Source organism: Dunckerocampus dactyliophorus, chromosome 11, assembly GCF_027744805.1.
Source record: "Dunckerocampus dactyliophorus isolate RoL2022-P2 chromosome 11, RoL_Ddac_1.1, whole genome shotgun sequence".
In the NCBI taxonomy this organism is placed as follows: domain Eukaryota; kingdom Metazoa; phylum Chordata; class Actinopteri; order Syngnathiformes; family Syngnathidae; genus Dunckerocampus; species Dunckerocampus dactyliophorus.
In genome coordinates, this window is record NC_072829.1 from 30,559,787 (window position 1) to 30,578,790 (window position 19,004).

Consider the following 19,004-nt stretch of genomic DNA (forward strand, 5'->3'; position numbering starts at 1 on the left):
TGCTTTGTGTTGTTTTTTTTACAGCAGATGATGTGAATAAACGTGCTTCAGTGTGATGGTGGTGCTTCACTGACTGTTAGGCGGGGGTGATGATGCCGGTCACGGTGCTCCATCTTCATTTCCATCTCGCACGTGGAGATAAAACGTATAACACGGACACACACACATTCACGCAAACAAAACAAATGGATTTTATTTTATTAGCTGCGGAATGTTTCACTTCAAAGTGAAAATAACTGAAAATAACTAACACACGCTAAGCTAACGCGCGCTAACAACAGCCTGTGAGATATGCTAAGCATCACTTACAGCGTGAAAAAACTTCCTGAAGCTACTGCTTTCCCGCAAGTAGCATGCTAGCCCCATAAGAAGTAGCTGTGCTAACAGTAACAGTGGTTAAGATAAACTTTGCTAACAGCACATGTACTAACAGCTGTGCTAACAGTACTAACAGTGAGCGACTGCAGTAGCAGCTGCTGTGTCTACGGATGCTAACAGCTACAGTAGTTGTCATAGCAGTATTTGTATTTAGAGTAACACTGCTACTGTTAGTTCTGTAAACAATAAGAGTACTCACTATGTGTACTGTTTTTAGTCATTTTTATGAAATCATTAACAGATTATTTTCTCAGATTTTATAGCAGATCTTTTTTTGCCCAAAATCTGTAAAAAGAATTAGCATGAAATGCACTCATTGTTAGCATTTGTTAGCATGCTAAAGTAAAGTCCTAGCATTGCAACTCAGCCCATCAAGTAAATACTGCATACACGTTTATGTTGAAATACTTTAAATTCAAGGTTTAGTGTTGGCAAAAAGACGATAACACTTAAAACATATCAGCAGAAACATTTTTACTTGACTTATTCATCAGTTAAAGAAAATACATTTTATCTCCACAACTGTCAGCCACACACACACACACACACGTACACACACACACACACACACACACAGCAGGTGTGGAACCTGCTGGGGTCAAGGGTCAGACTGTTATTAGCAACAAATAGTGAGGGGGTCAAAGGTTAATATGGTTCTTGACAATCAAAGCCCCTTTCACGTGCCCCCCCCCCCCCTCCTTCCCCTCATCTTTGACTCCATTAGCTTTATGGATGCTATGCTAACTATGTGTGTGTGAGACATAGCTAGCATGTGAAAGACCAAACATTGATTGTTGATAAGTGATTACTATATTGATGATGTTAGCCGTGTACTTCCATTAGTACACTGTGTGCACTGTGTACTTAGTCACTGAGTGTGTGAGTGCTGGCAGTGTAGTGCTGTCCCACATCCATCACTGTCGTTACTGGAACGGACCGTTACAATATTTACCTTCTTCTCCTCTCCTTTTTAATTGCGACTACTTGCGTTAGCCCCTCTCTTTCCGCTACGACGGCAAGATGGCGAGTACTGAGGGCGGTGAGGGTCCGTGGCGGCACACTCACCATTTTGTGTGTTTTGAGTGCAACATGTGGGTACTTAGCAGTACGTCTGGGCGTACTTAACGGTGTCAACACACTCATGCACTCAACAGACTTAAGTGCACAATCTGAGACGCAGCACCGGTTGGCTGAGGTGACGTCAAGCTAACTTAGCGTCAGTGAATCATGTTGTCATCCGAGATGATGCCAGCGTTTTAGCTGCTATCATTAGCGGCTAGCTAAGTGCTCTTCTGGTAATGTGGTGGCATGTGGGAACTCGTATGATGGACGGGTTGTTTGCATTTTGTTATCACATGGGGGGGTGCTATCTGTGTGTGTGTGTGTGTGCACAATGGAGCTTTTGTGTGACGCGCTTCCTTTCCCACATTCCTCAACACACACGTCATCCTCACTAACCTTGCTGGCAGGTGGGCGGGGCGCTTGTCATGCGGAGCGGCAGGTGGGCGGGGCTTGTCAGCAGGTGGGAGACGGCATGTTTTAAAAGATGGGGGGTGGGTCCTTTACTATGCTAACATTTTAGCAGGCCTTACATTGTTTTATTTTGACAATACGCAGCAGGCTAATAAACACACGCCTTGGACACCCCCAATTTAAAGCTCCTAGCTGAAGGTCAGTGTTGCAACGTTACACAAATGACTTGTTAATTTACCTTCTACTTCTTTTTACCTGCGGGCCTGACACTGTGTGTGTGTGTGTGTGTGTGTGTGTGTGTGTGTGTGCGCGTGCGTCCGTCCAGAATTCTCAAACATGAGAAACATCATTTTGTTAGCGTGTCATTGTGTGTCGCCACCTGCTCCAAACAATGGCAACCAAGTGGAACAGAAACTTGCCTAAGGCCTCACACACAAACACACACAGACGCACACACACACACACACACGGCTGCGGTGCTGCTGTGTGAGGACGATATCTTCCAGAATAAAAGCATGAAATGCGAACGCTCACAATGATTGCTGAGGTAGAATCTGGAGGTGTTTTGTCGGGTGTACGTTTACCAAGGATTACTGTGACTTAACGTTAGCAAACACGGTTTGGCTAGCAGCAGGTTAGCACCTTGGGAGCTAACCAGCCTAAAACTTGAAGCGTGCATGAAGACGAAGAAGAAGAGAGAAAAAAAAGTGTCTTCCTTCGTGTGCGTGTCGTCTCGGGTTGCATGAGTACCAGCGAACGCCACGAGCGCATCCTCGGGTATGGTTAGCAGGTGGCACAACTCGGCAGAAGCGGATGTTGCTGCCCCGAGTGCTCTGGAACACTTGTAGGGGTCAGAGTTCAGGAGCTGTACAGCTGCTACATACGCTGAAGTCCGTGTGCCGGAGAACACGCGTGCTACCACAACAACACAGGAGCAGCTGCAGAGGCCACAAAGCTTTCACGCGGGATTCTCACAACAAGTTTTTGTGGCAAAGATGCTAACTCGCGCTGACAGCAGCCTGCACGCCTTGCTAATCTTCTTTTATAGCACAAAAAAACTTTCAGTTGTTTCATTAAAAGGTGCTGCTTCACCACAAGTAGTATGCTAACTCTAGCAGAAGCAGATGTGCTAACAGTAACAGTGGTTGTGTTAACCTAAACTCTGCTAGCAGTAGATGTGTTACCAGTGATGCTAGCAGTACTATTAGTGGCCACGACTTCTACTTACATTTACACTAGTTGTATTGGCAGTGACAGAGTCTGCAGTTGTGGTGCTAGCAGAAACAGTACTTATGCTAACAGCTACAGTAGTTTTTTAAATACGGGTTGTCATTACAATGTTTGTATTTATAGCAGGAATAATAGTGTTAATGTGAGTTCCACCAAGTCACAGTGATTCTGCTACCAGAAATGGTAGTTGTACTAACAGTAAAAGTAGTTGCACTAAGAGTACCAGTAGTTACAGTATTTGTATTTATAGTCTGAGTAACTGAGTAATTTGACAGTAGTTCTGCTCACGATAGTAGTTTTTCTATAAGTAGTCATGCTAACATTAACAGTGCTTGTGGTAATTGTGTTAACAGTGGCTGTGCTAAAAGTGTCAGTTATGCTAGCAGTACATGTACGAGCAGTAGCAGTCGTTGTGCTAACATGGTGTACTACAAGCAGCCATGCTAACAGTAGCGGCACAAGTGAGCACAGGCGCTAACAGTGCTAGTCAGCAGATGCTTCCTGCCAGCTGTGACATCCTTCACGCTGTCCCTGGAGATGCGGGGTCAGGACGTGGACGTCTCAGGGTGCTAAAGGACATTCTGCCAAGTGGACGGGAGCGGTTCCCGTGGCAACCGCCTCTGACTGACAGGTGATGTTAAGTGACAGCTGAGAGAGACACGCCGGGAATTGAAAAAACAAAACAACAGAAGAAGCAGCAGCAGCTTTACTTCCTTCTGTGATTTGTTCCCAGCTGCGTCTCCGTGTAGTTCCTGCTTTTGATTGGTTGTGTTTTAGTGTGCAACTAACGCACAAACACGGAAGAAGAAGAAGACGACAATGAGAGCAGCAGGACGTGATGGATGTGTGCCAGCTGACAACACTAGAATACTTGCATCAGTAGCCTCCATGCTTCACATGCTGTGTTGTTAGTCTTCAGTTAGCCCCGCCTCCCCTCCTGGGCTGGGATCACTAGCTTTACGCTAGCCATCCAGCTAAACAGGCTGTCAAGTCGACATCCGGCGTGACTCTTAAGGTGACAGGGAATGTTTAGCAACCGGCTGGCACCCCTTCCACTGGCACACGTACCTGAAATACCCATCACTCATTCACTTCCTCTTCTTCTTCATACGAAGGAATGATTGCTCATGCTAACGCTAATGCTAACGCAAGTCATTATCGCCCGCGCGCCTTCACCCATCAGAGAATTCAGAGAATGAACTTTGTCTTCATCTTCCAGTCTTTCTGGTCTTCGTGGTCATCATCGCCTGTCAACATGGCCGCCTTGTTCGCCTTTAGCCCCGCCTCCTTCCTGCACAGACCAGATGACTCTTTTCCTTTTTGGGGCCTTTTTCTCTCCCTCGCTAGCATCCAACACATCCATCCGTTCATTCATTCATTCAATCATCATCTATTCATCATTTATTCATTCATCCATCTATTCATTTATTCATCCATCAATCCATCAATTCATAATTAATTAATTCATTCATCCATCCATCAATTCATAATTAATTCATTCAGTCATCATTAATTCATTCATCCCTCTATTCCTTTTATTTATTCATTCATTAATTTATGAATCCATCCATCTTTGCATCATTAATTCATTCATCCACTAATAATTGTTTATTCATTCATCCATCTATTCATAATTTATTCATTCATCCATCCGTTTATTCATTCATTCTTCTATCCATCAATCCATTCATGTATTCACCCATCCATCAATCCACTCATCCATTCATTTATTCACTCACCCATTATTCATCCACCATCCATGCATCTATTCACCCATCAATTAAGCCATTCATCCATCCATTCTATTAAGTCATCCATCCGTCCAACCATCCATTCATTCATCCATGTGTTGTGTGTTCATGCATTCATCCATTGCCGTGGCGTGTGATTGGCTGCAGGCGTGTGGTGGGAGGTTCTAAACGTGTTGTCGCGTTTGTGTTGAAGTGAAGGATTATTTTGCTGCAGCGCTTAAGGAGCTGGCTCTTAGCGTGCACGTGTGCGCGCGCGTGTGCAAACATCTGCTGACCTCTAATCCTCAGCCTGACCTCAGACGTCCATCTTCTCTTTTTCCCTTCGCGAGTGACGCTCCACTCGGATGGAAAGCGGGAAGCAGTAGAAGCTGTACTGGAGGTTAGCGCATTGAGGTGGTATGCTAGCAGCTACGCCGCTCAGCCTCTCTCCTTCGTCCTTTCCTAGGTTCCTCATTTCCTTCCTTCCTCACACGCTTTCCTGGGATCAGACTAAACCCTGGAAATAACACACACACACACACACACACACACACACACACACACACACACACACACGTGTTGGTAGACACCAGTCAATCGTCATTTATGACTATTGATCACATGACCTTGGCTTGACATCCACAGGCCATCACTTTCATCTTCTACAGTACTAGTTCATGCGTGAGTCGACTCTTCTTTCAATGAACAACTCTCTTTCATTTTTAAACGAATGAATCAGTTTCAGCTTCCTGAAATTCATTCGAGTCAAATCTTCTATCTTCTGCCAGTTCATTCATGAGTCGAATCTTCTTTACACGAACAAATCAATTTCATCTTCTAGATCAGGGGTGTCAAACTGGTGCCATGGAGGGCCGAGACGCTGCAGGTTTTCTTTCCAGCCAGTCACTAAAGCAGGTGATTTTAATGATCAACACCTTCAGTTTGAGGGAAGGAGCTCATCAATTAAATCACCTGCTGAAGAAACTGCTTGGAGAGAAAACCTGCAGCGTCTCGGCCCTCCATGGCACCAGTTTGACACGTGCTCTAGAAGTTCATTCAGGAGTCGACTCTTCTTTAAACGAATTAATCAGTTACATCTTCGAGAGGTTAATACATGAGTTGACTCTTCTTTAAATGAACGAATCACTTGTATCTGGTAAAAGTGAATTCATCAGTCAAATCTTCATTAAATGAACGAATCTGTTCCATTTTGTAAGAGTAAATTAATGAATCGAGTCTTCTTTAAACGAACAAATCTGTTTCATCTATTAGAACTTCATTCATGAATGGAATGTTCTTTTCATGAACGACTCAGTTTGATCTTCTACAAGTGCATTGATGAGTCGTTGCTGAGTTGAGTGTTGGTTTGAGGGTTCCAGCGTGTCTTTGTGTTTTTAGTGTTAGCGTGTGCTGCGTGGTAGCATCCAGCTGGGATCTAAAAGGTGTTGGCGTGGAGATGACGGAGGTGATGACACACCTGGAAGTCCTGTCATGGTCGCCATGGTAACCGCGTGGGCAGGACGGAGGGAGGGTGTGTGGTGTTTCTTTGGAAGAGCAGACATGTCCAGGCAGGAGTACACACACACGCACACGCACGCACACGTTTGCATTTACCTTTGCATACAGCCTGAGGTCCGCCTGAGGTACCTTCCTTCACGCCTGAGTGGTCCTCCGTCATCATGTGACTGATGAGTAGTTGCGTCAATGAAAAATTGTGCGCTTATGCGTTGTTAGCATGTTAACTAACAGGGTTAGCATGTTAAGAAGTGCTAAACCTACTGAAACCGAGTGCTGATTTATCTGCGGGTGGTTCCTACGTAGCTAGCAGCTAGCAAACACGCTGGTTGCGTGGTTTGCTAGGTTAGCTACCCTGCTAGCCTGACATATTTATTAATATTTTCTCCACGATGTGTGCCGAGGTTAGCGTTAGCTTGGCAGCATTAGTGTGACTGAAGCTAAATAAACGGCGGCGGTAACCGACTCATGGCTCCACCTGACCTTTGACCTGCCTGACAGTGATGTGAGCGCCCCAGTCTGACCTCTGACCTCTGTGTTTGCTTCCATGTGTGAAATGATGATGATGATGATGATGATGATGATGGCTTTTCCTAACTAAACAGGCGTGTGCACGTGGAAGTGTTTCCATGTGGCGTGCACGTTAAAAGATCAGAAAGTGTTGGGGTTTTTTTCTTATGCGCTACGATGCACAGGAAAACAAAACCTTTTCCATGTTTGTGTATCCTTTGGAGGAATTGGACATACGACACGTTTGCGTCCCATCACGTCTATTCTGCTCTTTTCATGCAATTTCTATGGCTTAGTGGATTATTTCTAGTCTCTCTCTGGAAAAGCTAGCAACTAAACAAGCTAACGGCTAACAACCAATAAACTAACAACTAAACAAGCTTACAGATTATACGCTAACAGCTAAAAAGCTAACAACTAAGACGTTAACAACTAACAAGGTACCAGCTAAAACAAACCAGCAAGTAACTAATAAGATAGCAACTAACAAGCTGACAGCTAACAACGTGGAACTCGTAAGGGTGAGATGTGATGATGCAGTGAAGCACTGATCCAGCGTGATCAATACACGTTATTGATGAGCCCGACAACCACAACAAACATGGCCGACTCGGTTTTCTGGGTTAGTGTGAACGCATCACTCACACGTGTCGTACACACAAAGGACCTGCGCTTGACAACATCCGTCATCTTCCGTGTGTGTGTTAAACTACACACTGTGTTGTTCCTCGATCAGCTTTTACACACATGGACGCACACACGCGCACACACAGATAGTGTGCGGGTCAGAACAGGTGTTTGCGATCGAGCATCTAATGGTGTCGATGGCGCCGGCGGCGGCACACGCACTGCGCATGCTCACATCCAGTCGGCAGGCGCCATGCTGGCTCAGATAAATGATAAATGATCCCTTTCCGCTACGTGGCCAAGATGGCGACTATTGAGTGTGGTAAGTGTCTTCCCAGCACGTGACAAATAAAGACCACTAGTACACACGACTTACTTATCTTGCTTTGACGTCCGTGAGGGGGCTGTAACACACACACACACACACACACACACACACACACACACACACACGCACACACACGATTATCCGTAAAATGTGCATTTCATATGCTAAACACAAGCAGCTAGCCAAAGTGCTAATACTTAGCACACTATCGAGTTTACAAACATATTCAAAGTGATCATATCGTCACATAAGGACTCACAGAGACGAACGTTTCCAGAGGCTCAGACGTTTTAGAGCGAACGCAGCGTGTTTGTGGTGTTTTTCAGGCTTGCTTTCTGCACCGAGAGCGTCAAAGATCGTCTAATGGAAAGAGGAGCACCCGCTCTTGCTGTCACTAAAACTAGAGTCCCTCCATATAGAGAGTTGCGACATGATGAGTCGAAAAAATACGGTCACGTGACTCGTGGAGCCATCTTGGGGCCAAATTCGCGTTTGTGTTCGCCTTTTCTTCACAGTATTCTTGGCCGTATTCTTGTTTATTCCCCAACTCGTTAGCTTTTCAGCAACATTTTGGACCGTACATTTTTGACATATTTAGCGACTGTTTACTGATCAACTTTATTTGCTGAATTTCATCGCGTCTTACACACTCAAAAGACTAATGCCGAGTTTGAAGTCACAAGTCACCCTAAAAAGGAGACATTTCATTCATTTATGAATGAAATAAATAATGAAGTCTGAGTACACAGTGTACACAGTGTACTTACTGAAGTGTACTGATGCTAGTGTTCCGTTCGAGAGGCATTCAATGACTTGACAGATGAGTGTTTAATCCACACAGGGCGGGGGGGCTCAGGAAGTCCTTCAAGCCGTAAAATTCAATAGAGGTGTTCCTCCGAGGGCTCAAGGGTCGGCGCCATTGCACGTGGTGCTAGTTATTGGCGAGTTACCGTGGTGACCAGGTGCAGGCTGATTGATGGGTCGGCCTTTTTGTCCCCCGGTTCTCTCTAATGGACAGGAAGCGGCCGCACGCGACCTCTGACCCCGCCGAGCCCAGCAGCATGTCGGCGCCCGGCCACTGTGCACGCACACACGCGGCTCGCTTTCATCTTTCATCTTCTCCTTTCTGCCCACCCTACGGTTTCGCCCACCAGGATTGGGGTACGCGGGGGGGGGGGGTATTTTTAGCGTAATGTTTCCTGGTGTCCAACCTTTTGTCCACAATTTCCACTCTGGTGCATTTTACACGTTAAAGACGCTCAGCGTGATCAATGCATGTCACAAAATGGCCCTCGGGCCGCACACTGGACGCCCACAAAGTCAAAATGGCTGCAAGAGTGAAGCTGTCCATGAAATGTCCAATAGGAGGAGGAGGGCGGGACTTAACTGAGTGACTAATAAGATATTTCCTTCAAACTCATTGCAATAATTTAGCACATAATTCAGATAGTGTGTTTGTTTTTTGGCAGCTAATTAGCTCATTTAAACACAGTTTCAACCTCAGCAAATGAATGAGTCTAATTTTCACACACGTGTGTGTGTGTGTGTGTGTGTGTGTGTTTCCAATTTGGCTGATTAGTTCGACCCTCAAATGGCTAAAATAAAAGGACATTAAAAAATTCCAACAAGAAAGTATTTCTTTCAAAACATAGGAATGATAAAAGTACACACACACACACACACACACTAATGAGGCCGTGGGATGGTGATGGGGGGCAGAGGTCACGCTCTGGACTCCAGTCTGTTGTTGGGGTCAAAGCTCAGCAGTCTGCATGTAGACGTGGGACTTGTCAGAGTCACATGACACACTTTTTCACTGCTTTATTCCTCATGACAACCAAATAGGCACACGATTGAACAGGAAGTTGTGTTCTGTCAGACGCTTGATTGATTGATTGATTGATTGATTGATTGATAGTTCAGCAGGCTCACTGGTCCATGGCCATGACAGGATGCAAACATGCTTCCTGTGGCACTTCAGGATGTTTGAACACACGGTGACCGCCAAAAGACAGTCAGACAGGAACAAACGCTCACCGCCAACAAGGTCTGTCAAACAGGAAGCGCGTGTCTGACTGAGGATCCGCTCGTGTTGACTTTTTGTGTGAACTCTTTCCTCACTGCGCGGCAGATACATGTTCTGTCCATCTCAATTAAAATACACATAAATATTATGTAATGTTCATAACTTTGTAAACTGATAAACTTATAAATACATCTCTCTATCGATCCATCCATCCATCCATCCATCGTTCAGTTTGACTCTCACCTATTGGTTGAGGAAGTGTGCTGTCCAACAACGTATGTGATTGGCCGAGCTAAAGTCAAGATGGCTGCCACCGGCGGAGGCTCTAAAAAGATGAGGAATTCTTTAGAAGGATTTCAATCGCAAACGAAAGCCAAGCGGACGCTTTGAAAGTAAGTGAGTAAGTAGTACGTGTTTGTTCTGTCTCCTGACTCTACAAACTGGACGATCGAACATTACCCTTTCTCACCGGATCTTTTTATTAATCAACGTGCACACGTACAGTTAACTTTGAACTCCGGTCCGTCACCTCAAGACGTCCGTGTGAAACACAAACAATAACATTTTCTGTTGTTACAGTAAGTATTAGTAGGAGTAGAAAATACATTCATAGTAGTAGAAATACATTCCAACGCTAATCAGTTACAAAAATGTTAATTCAAGAAACTAATTTCCTCTGCAGACATGGAAATATACGGTACCGCCATAATAATATATAAAGTTATGCCTCGTAGCTTGGTGGTCAAACACATGAGACCCCCGCCCCCAGTCCTTTATTTGAAAACATAAGTAGTTTGGTATTTTATAGTACTTGATACTTAATAGTAGTTTGGTACCCTACCTCTGGTAAAACTACATCAGCATGAGTAAATTCAAACAAATGCATGCTAATAGTTGTACTTTTATTTGTGTTTGATAGTTTAGTGAACTTGTTTGGCTTGGCCTTCTTTTCACTAATGAGGTGAACATTTGGATCAGCAGGAAAGCACTTTACCACCTCCTCCTCTTGAGCCTCCTCATCCTCCACCTACTCCCCAGCAGGGGACAAGGAGGTACAAATAGGTCGCATGAGCAAACGGCCAGCTTTAGAAGCCGCTCTTAAGAAAGGAGGCCACAAACTGTGAACAATGGAACTTCACAAATGCCACTTTTAAAGGACAAGGTTCATTCTTCTTACACGCACGCACACACACACACACACACACACACACACACACTGTAACGCTGCTTGACCTCCTCTATCATCCTGTATCTAATTTTAGCCGCCGTTCGATCCTCACAGCTTGTCATGCAGTCAATAGAATCCTGCGTTGGCCCTGGGACATCTTGCTGAATTTGATTCCCACATCCTCCGTCCAGTCCAACACTTCCTGCTCCTCTTCCTCATCTTCGTCGTCCTCCTCGGGTGTGTGCAAGACGAGAGATGCTCTCAGGTTTAATATCTGCAGTCTTGCTTTCACCGCCACGGTCGGCCTGCAGGCCTCCGCGGGGAAGTCAAAGGTCACCACAGAGGCGTACAACGGCCTCAAGTCCTCACACTTTTTGCAGGTCTTTACTTTAACACTTTGTTTTCTTTGTCTTCTTTTGCTCCATTTAGATTGTGTTAACACTTGGCTGCTTCGGTACCAAAAATGTTAACAAAAGATACTTCAGAGCGTTTAGCTTAGAGTTGACACTGGTAGTTGGTAGTTTTGTCATGTGACCAAAGCTGCACAGTAAAGAACACAAAGTAAGTGAACAGTGAGGTCTTCATTGGACAGCCTTTGTGACATAACTCAAGTATTCCAAACCAAAATTCCATGTGCTGGGTTTAATACGTAAGTTATTTTTATAGTTTGCGATAATTACCACCTTACATTTCACAAAAGCTTCTAAATTATACCTTTAAAGAGCATCTGTGACGTATTATGTGACGCAACTTAATTATTCCAAACCAAAATGCCCTCTGCTGGTTTCAATATGTCGGTTATTTTTATATTGTGCGCTATTTACCAGCTTAGATTTCACCAAAGCTTCTAAAATATACTTTTAAAAATCATCTGTGACATATCACATGATGCAAGCCAAATATTCCAACCACAGTGTTGACTGGTGGGTTGAGTATGTAGGTTATTTTTGTATTTCGCAACATTTCCCATCTTAGAATTTCCAAAAGCTCTGAAAATATGCTTTTAAAAAGCATGTGACACAACACAAATATTCCAAACCAAAATGCTCTCTGTTGGTTTTGGCATGTAGGTTATTTTTATATTCTGTCATATTTACCAGCTTTCACAAAAAGCTCCTAAAGCATACTTTTCAAGAGCATTGTTGTCAAACAGAGCAGAGAGCCAACACTTCCAATGCATTTACTCTTCCCTGTTTCATTTCTGCACGCTGTCGTTGTAACACCGCTTCGTGTCACACGTGTGCTCACGTGAACCGAACCGCGCCAGAGACCGGTTGAAATGTGGACTTTTAAGCTCCTTGGTTGTCACGGCTTTGCTTTTGGCGGTCGGTAAACAGTCAGTGTGTCACGTGACAACATGTCTGTCACTAACGCAGGATAGCACTTTGCCTTCTCTCGTTTTGTTTTTTGTTTTGCCACAAAAAAAAACACGGCTGTATTGCTCCTAGTATACACTACCGATCAAAAGTTTGGGGACACTTTGTCATACAACAGCATGGTAGAGTGTCTCCAAACTTTTGACCGGTATTGTATACAGTATGCACATCTTTTTAACTCTGTAGCAGAGCACAACCTCTTCCGTGTATGTGTGTGTGTGTGTGCGTGTGTGTGTGTGTGAACTATGCTAGGTTAGCGGCTGTCAATACTAATTTGGCGTGAGAGAAAACAAATGTATTTAATCCGTGCTTGTCTTGTCCTGCTTTCCTCTTTCCTCCCTCTCTCCCTCACTCCGCCGCTGCCTCCCTCTATTTGCCTTCCACCTCACCTCAACCCCACCATGCCCCCCTCCCACTCCACCCCCCAGCGGCGGGATGATAGCCATTAGTGCTGCAAAGGGAATTTTAATGCAGCGCCGGCTTCTGTGGAAACGAAATGAACATTTAAAAGACACTGAGCGGCAATAAAGGGAACAGGACGTATCCTTCATAAGGGGAGCACGCACGCACACGCACGCGCACACACACGCGGGTTTCGTTTACATCAGCCAAACCAGTTCAAGTGGTTCAACTGGAGATCAGTCGGCTTCTGTTTGTTTTTGTGTCTGTGTTGCATTCACGTGCTGCGGGAGAGCGGAGACGAGCGGTGTCGCCATGGTTACCGCTTGAAAGCTTCCACATCAGTTCCCCCTCGCGCCTTCTTTCCAGAGCTGCTGTTCCGGCAGTCATCCGTCTTCCTTTGCGGCGCATCGACTCGCGCGGCGACTTCATCAGTTTCATGTCGCACTTTTCCCTCCCCGCCGCGCACACTTCCACTTTGATCCGACAGCTGCCGTGACGGATGTTGTTTGTCGGAGAATCAAACTCTTGGTTATGTGTTGCATAAGCTACGCAGCCGAGTGTTGATGCATCACGCCGCACAGTCGCACATGTGGACGCAGGAATAGCGAATGTTAGCAGCTAGCAGGTTTGTGTGCTTTGTGACAACACACCTTCCATCAATACCAGGAAGCTTTTTTTTCTTCTTATCATCTTCTGCCAACACTGGTTCCCATGAAACAGAGCGAGAGGAATGTGGCAAGACCTGCATGAAACCTTCCCACTAAGTCACTGAGTCATCTGTGTGTGTGTGTGTGTGTGTGTGTGCGCGCGCGCGCGTCATTTGACTCCCGCTCAGCCAGGTGATCAGATTGGATTTCGTGCACTTCCTGTGCAAAGGGGAATTTCAGTTGAAACAGTAGCAGGTTCACATTTCAGACGACACTAACTGCTCTTGGTGTTTCATCACATTCATGCTTTCACTCTGGAAGGCTTCCTCCGTGCACGTCGTATGAGGCGTGTGTGCTAATGTTGCCATAGTGTAAATGACCAGTTTTCATGTGGTGTATGCGAACTACAACACAGTGGTGGATTGGTGCCAGGCGTTGTTTTCATCACCTGTTTTTATTTAAGCGCGTGGAGGTGGCCATCTTGTTGTCCCACTTGATAACCGGAACGCCGCTACCTCGGACATCATTCCCAGCTCTGACGTCCAAGGCAAGCGGAATGCGGCATAAGACCAGAGAAAGTTGCCAGTTTTAGTCGCTTTATTTGAAAGCAGAATCTAGAGGAGTCTGAATACTCTACTACACAAAATGTAGCAGCAAAGTTGCTAAGTTGGCAGTACGGATCCCTCGTAAGCGTATGAGGTGTGTTAAGAAGCAGCGCTACGCTGACATCTACTGTTCGGATTTGGAACGACAAGCTACATGTACTATAATGTCTTTATGAGCGAGGGCCAACGGGCAGCACCAAATCAATCTGTGGTGGTCCAAATGTGTTCAAGGCGGGCCACCACAAATAAAAGCATGCATGAGAAACGCTGCTTTCTGCTTTCTAATGCTTCGTTATGAGAAGATGTGAACTGTAACTGTACAGGAGCGGTCGGGCCAACGCTCATGCTAGTCCACAGTCCAAAGTACACGGTGTACACGGTATGCAGTACTTCTTTACATGTACCAAAGGAAGTATTTTTATTTTGATGTGGAATTAGCCTGACGTTGACCCCCATAGTAAACATTCCGCTGCATTTTCAAACTTGTTTTTCTGCCGCTAACAGCGCTCAGCTTCCACACACGCACACACGCACACACGCACACACGCACACACGCACAGGTGAAATGATGGCATGTCAGTGACAAAAGAGGCACACAAAATCTCAGTTTCCAGAAACTAAACGCGTCCTTGAATATAAAAAATGCGGTTTTAGCAGTTTCTGCTGTGACAGTTGAAACATTTCTGTGACAGCATGACGACTCAGCAGATCAGCATGCAGCGACTCCCGGCTGCGTGCATGCGTGTGTGTGTGTGTGTGTGTGTGTGAATGCAGTGGCATAGCCAAAAATGTCACTTGTGACTGCAGTGAGACTGCGTGTAATTGGATGGCGCTTGTTAAAAGGCTGTAATGTGATTGGATGAGAAGGCCAATGCACTGCTTGAGACATCAGCCAATCAAACTGAAGCAATCTCGGCTGGGTGACGTCATCCGCCCCAAAGTGGAAGCGAGTGGAACACGTTGACCCAGAAGAACGTTTGTCAACATGAAGTTGAGTTGTGCAGTAGGTGGCGCTACGGGAACGGGGGAGGAGCATTAACAGCGTTTGTAGGAGGAATTTGCAAAGAGGCGGGGGTCACATGACTCATAAACAGAGGCAGTGAGTTGGAAATCATCCTGACTTTATTGTTTGGACTTTGAGATAAAAGGACGACGTTGGATCTCCTTCCTTATTGGCACTGAAAAAAAATGTCAGCCAGTCCTTGGTTGTCCTCTGAGGGAGGGGGGCGAGCACCGCGATTGGCCAACAGACCCACCCTCCCCTCCACCAATGTGCCGCTCCCGCCTCGTGTCAATATTCGCCTGTTTGCACATGCCGACCTTTGACTCCCACACATTTACCTGCTGGGAAACAAACCGTGGAGGGGGGGGGGTGGCACAGAGGAAAACAGCTGCTCTGCATGTGCACATGTGCGTGCACGTGCGCGTGGCGGATATGGGGTGCGTGCAGAGACGTGTGAGCGTGGTAAAGTGGATGAAGGTGTCATTCACAGCTCACTGACAGTCAATTTGTGTGCGTCCTGTTTGAAATTCCGCTCACCTGCTCAGCTGCCTCCGCACGGGACGGCGAGAAGGACGCCCGGCACACGCTGCGGCAATGCTCCGTATTCACACCACAATCATCTCCTCTGTGTTTGGAACATCAGCCATTCATCAGCTGATCAAAAGTTTAGGACCATAGCTCGAAAACCTCCCCAAACCCCCCTAAAATAGAAGTAAAATGTATTAAGAAGGAGTGAGTAAAGAGTAGCTGTGCCATTCTTGTTAATGAGGTGAAAAATGGCTTTGGGCGTGCTTGATGCCAGGGTTTCCAGGAGGCTGGTGGGAATGTTGCTTCACGGAGGACATCCACTGTCTGGAACTGATGTCAATGTCTGTAAATCCATCCCCAAATGTTCTCCATTGGATTTAGATGAGGACGCTTATTCCTCTTTGTGAAGTGACGAGGGCCTTCAGTCATGAGGGATGCCCCCTGCAACATCTCCACATAGCCGGCTGCCGTTTGACGCCCCTGCGCAACCTGAAGCTCCATTGTTCCATTGAAGGATCATGATGGTGGAAAACATCTCAGGTGGGATCTCCTTGTCATGCCAGTAACGTTGGAAGCCATCAGGACCGTCAAGGGAGAGTAAAACTTTCCCACCTTTCAATGTCCCATGTTTGGTGCTCTCCTGCAAATTCCAAACTTGCTTTATTCTTCTTGAAAGCCTTCTCTGGCAGATGGGTCTGATGGTTATCGGACTGCACTCGGCCCCAGTAACAACCTTCTTTTGGGCTGAGGATGGTCCCGTGTCTTCACGAACAGCCAATGGGATCCTCTGGCTCATTTTTTTGGGTCTACCACTTGACTTTTTTGTTCCGTGAGCCTCAGGATGTGTGAAGAAGTTTGAAATGACTGTCTTCCTGCGTCCAACCTCAGCAGCAATGGCGGGCTGAGAGAGGCCTCGCTTAATCAGCTCAACGAGTTCAATCTACAGTACAGCGCCTGTGCTGGTTGCAGCCAAGTAGTGCACTCCTTTGTTCCTCAATCATGCCATCATCTTAACTACCACATCTGCTACTTCATGAGACCACTTTTGCAGACCCGACCTCAGGTAGGTGAAGGCATGGAACCTGCAATGGTGGGAATGATTGGGAATACGCAGCATGCGGCACATAAATGAAAGCTTTCCTCTTATCGAAGTCACAAACGTTGCATCAAACGAGGCGATTTGAGTGTGTTGAACAGGTGGGCGGGGCTTGCCGTTCCATGGAGTGGAGGCTTTATTAATCACGCCGTTCTACCTGCGGCCGCCAGCTGGCAGCAGCTCTGGCGGCTCATCAATAAGACTGACAGATCGGGAAGTAATGATGACGGCTAACAGAGAAGAAGGCGTCTGTCTGATTCCCCCCGATGGCTGCGATGCAGGCGCAGGGACGCCCACTGAAGCTTTTACACTCACACACACATACACACACACGCACACACACACACAAAGATGTTATCAACGACCAACTCTTGAGCGCTGCAACAATAAACGGAATAAATAAATACATTAAAAAGTTGGCACGGAAAGTTTGCCGGGAGCCAAACATCCCATCAGACTGATTCGTGGACGTGGGACAATCCATCCTGCGTGGTTAGCGCGACCTGAGATGAATGCTGAGCGCAGCCATAAAAGACACAACAGCCATTACTTGGAGGGAAGCTAACCAGCTCCATAAAGATGGAGGCAGGAAGCTGTTGCCTGCCATTTGTGTGTGTGTGACAGGGTTAGGTTTGGGTCACACATGGAGCAGGTCTGGAGCATTCCAACTCAACCCTACATGAGCAGGCGACGGAGGCAAAGAAAAACTCCCTCTAGGGAAAAAACCTCCAACAGAACCCAAGCTCTGTCTGGACCAGTTGGGTTGAGATAGAGAGACAGCAGGGTAGAGCGACAGATGGGAGCCAGAGAGAAAAGATACGACAGGGGGGTTGAAGGACGGGGGCGAGAGAGAGAACAGTTGTATCAACACTCGGGCATCATTGATTTCCACGTTAACAGAACCACGGAATTTGCCAATAAAAAGGGAATCTACTGTTAAACGCGGAGTCTGGCAGAAGCTGACATACAGTCGTCCCTCGCCACATCGCACTTGGAATCTCGCAGCCTCACTCTATCACGCCATTTGAAAATACAGTTCCTCGCAATATCTCGCTTTCAAAATTGCTACCTCACTATATCGCACAAAAAATTATGAACGAATGAATAAATGCTGGCTGTTTGGTGGTTGATGTTGGCAAATTATTGGTCCAAAAATATTGAAAGACAAGTTATTTGTCGTATTGTGGTCACTCGGCATCAGTCATGTTAGGAGACATGATGTTAGATTACATGACCTTTCACACTGCATGGAGACTGCCAGCAGAGCCCAGCCCACACGCCATGGCGTAGACAAACACGCCATAGCGGAGACAAACACGCCATGGCTGAGACAAACACGCCATGGCTGAGACAAGCACGCCATGACTGAGCTTGAGTGAAAAAAAAGGTTATACTCTCATTCTGTGTGGAAGTGGTAAGTTTTTGGCTTCTTTGTCCTTCTTCCCCACACCATTTGAAACACTTTCTTAAGTTTAGAATAAGAAAATTGGAGAGGCTAACTAGTTTACTCTGCTAGCGGCGGCCGTCTGTTATGTCCCTGCAGTGATCGCGTTGCCTGCGCCACATAAACAAAGAATAATACAAGTCTAAAAGTGACTTTAGGGGTGTTATTTCATATCTACAGGGCTCTAATAATGTTAAAACCCTTATTTGGAAAGTCAGTCATAAACAGGTTTTCTATGCTCTAACTACCAAAATATTCCATTTATTAATCGGAAATTCACTTATTGCAGTCAACTGACCGTCATAAACGAGGGATGGCTGTATATTAATTAGTAAATCATTGCTGTTTCATGGTTGAATGTGGCCTATTAGTAGTAAAAAAATAACTGCATATTTAACCCTCTGGGGTCCTGTTTAGTTACTACCCTTTGGGCCCAAGAGGACAAAAAAGCTGCTCTAAAAAACGTAACAGATTCATTTTGTTTTCTGCTTTTTTCGCTGAGATCTCTCAAAGGGAAGGACATTTGGCCGGGGTGTCTGGTTGACATAGGAACACATTTTGAATTAGAATTTGGGGATTTTTCATGCAGAATGTTGAAATGTTTTTCTAAATGAAGCATCTTCAAGCATAAAAATGACTGAATGAACTGAAATGCAAATACAATACATTCAGAAAATGCATTCCATAGGACGACGCGCACGTGTGTGCGTGTGCGCACTTATGCATGAGTTCTTTTGCTTGGATGTAAAAAGAGGAAGTGGTCCCACGTGTCAACATGGTGACAGCAGTTTTGTTTACACTTGAGCCTTCAAAGTAAAACACCAGAGAAGTTATACAGTTAGACTCCGCCAACATTTTAAAGGAAACTAAACAGAATCTGAAGTAACGCAGCAGAAATGAAATGAGTAGATTCAATAT

General features: G+C 45.7%; 1 protein-coding gene and 1 long non-coding RNA gene across 7 annotated transcripts in view; one reads left to right on the forward strand and one right to left on the reverse strand.

Moving 5' to 3' along the window:
- Positions 1-19,004, forward strand: part of LOC129190196 (protocadherin-1-like) — a 117,913-nt gene that overhangs the window by 17,196 nt on the left and 81,713 nt on the right. The window lies entirely within an intron of this gene.
- Positions 1,088-8,177, reverse strand: LOC129190202 (uncharacterized). 2 transcript variants are annotated; one of them, XR_008572956.1, is made up of 4 exons: positions 8,051-8,177; positions 7,840-7,867; positions 5,108-5,328; positions 1,088-4,372 (listed from the first exon to the last, which is right to left on the reverse strand). It is a non-coding gene; the product is annotated as an uncharacterized LOC129190202 (long non-coding RNA). The 2 variants fall into 2 exon arrangements; XR_008572955.1 differs by having other exon boundaries at positions 1,088-5,328.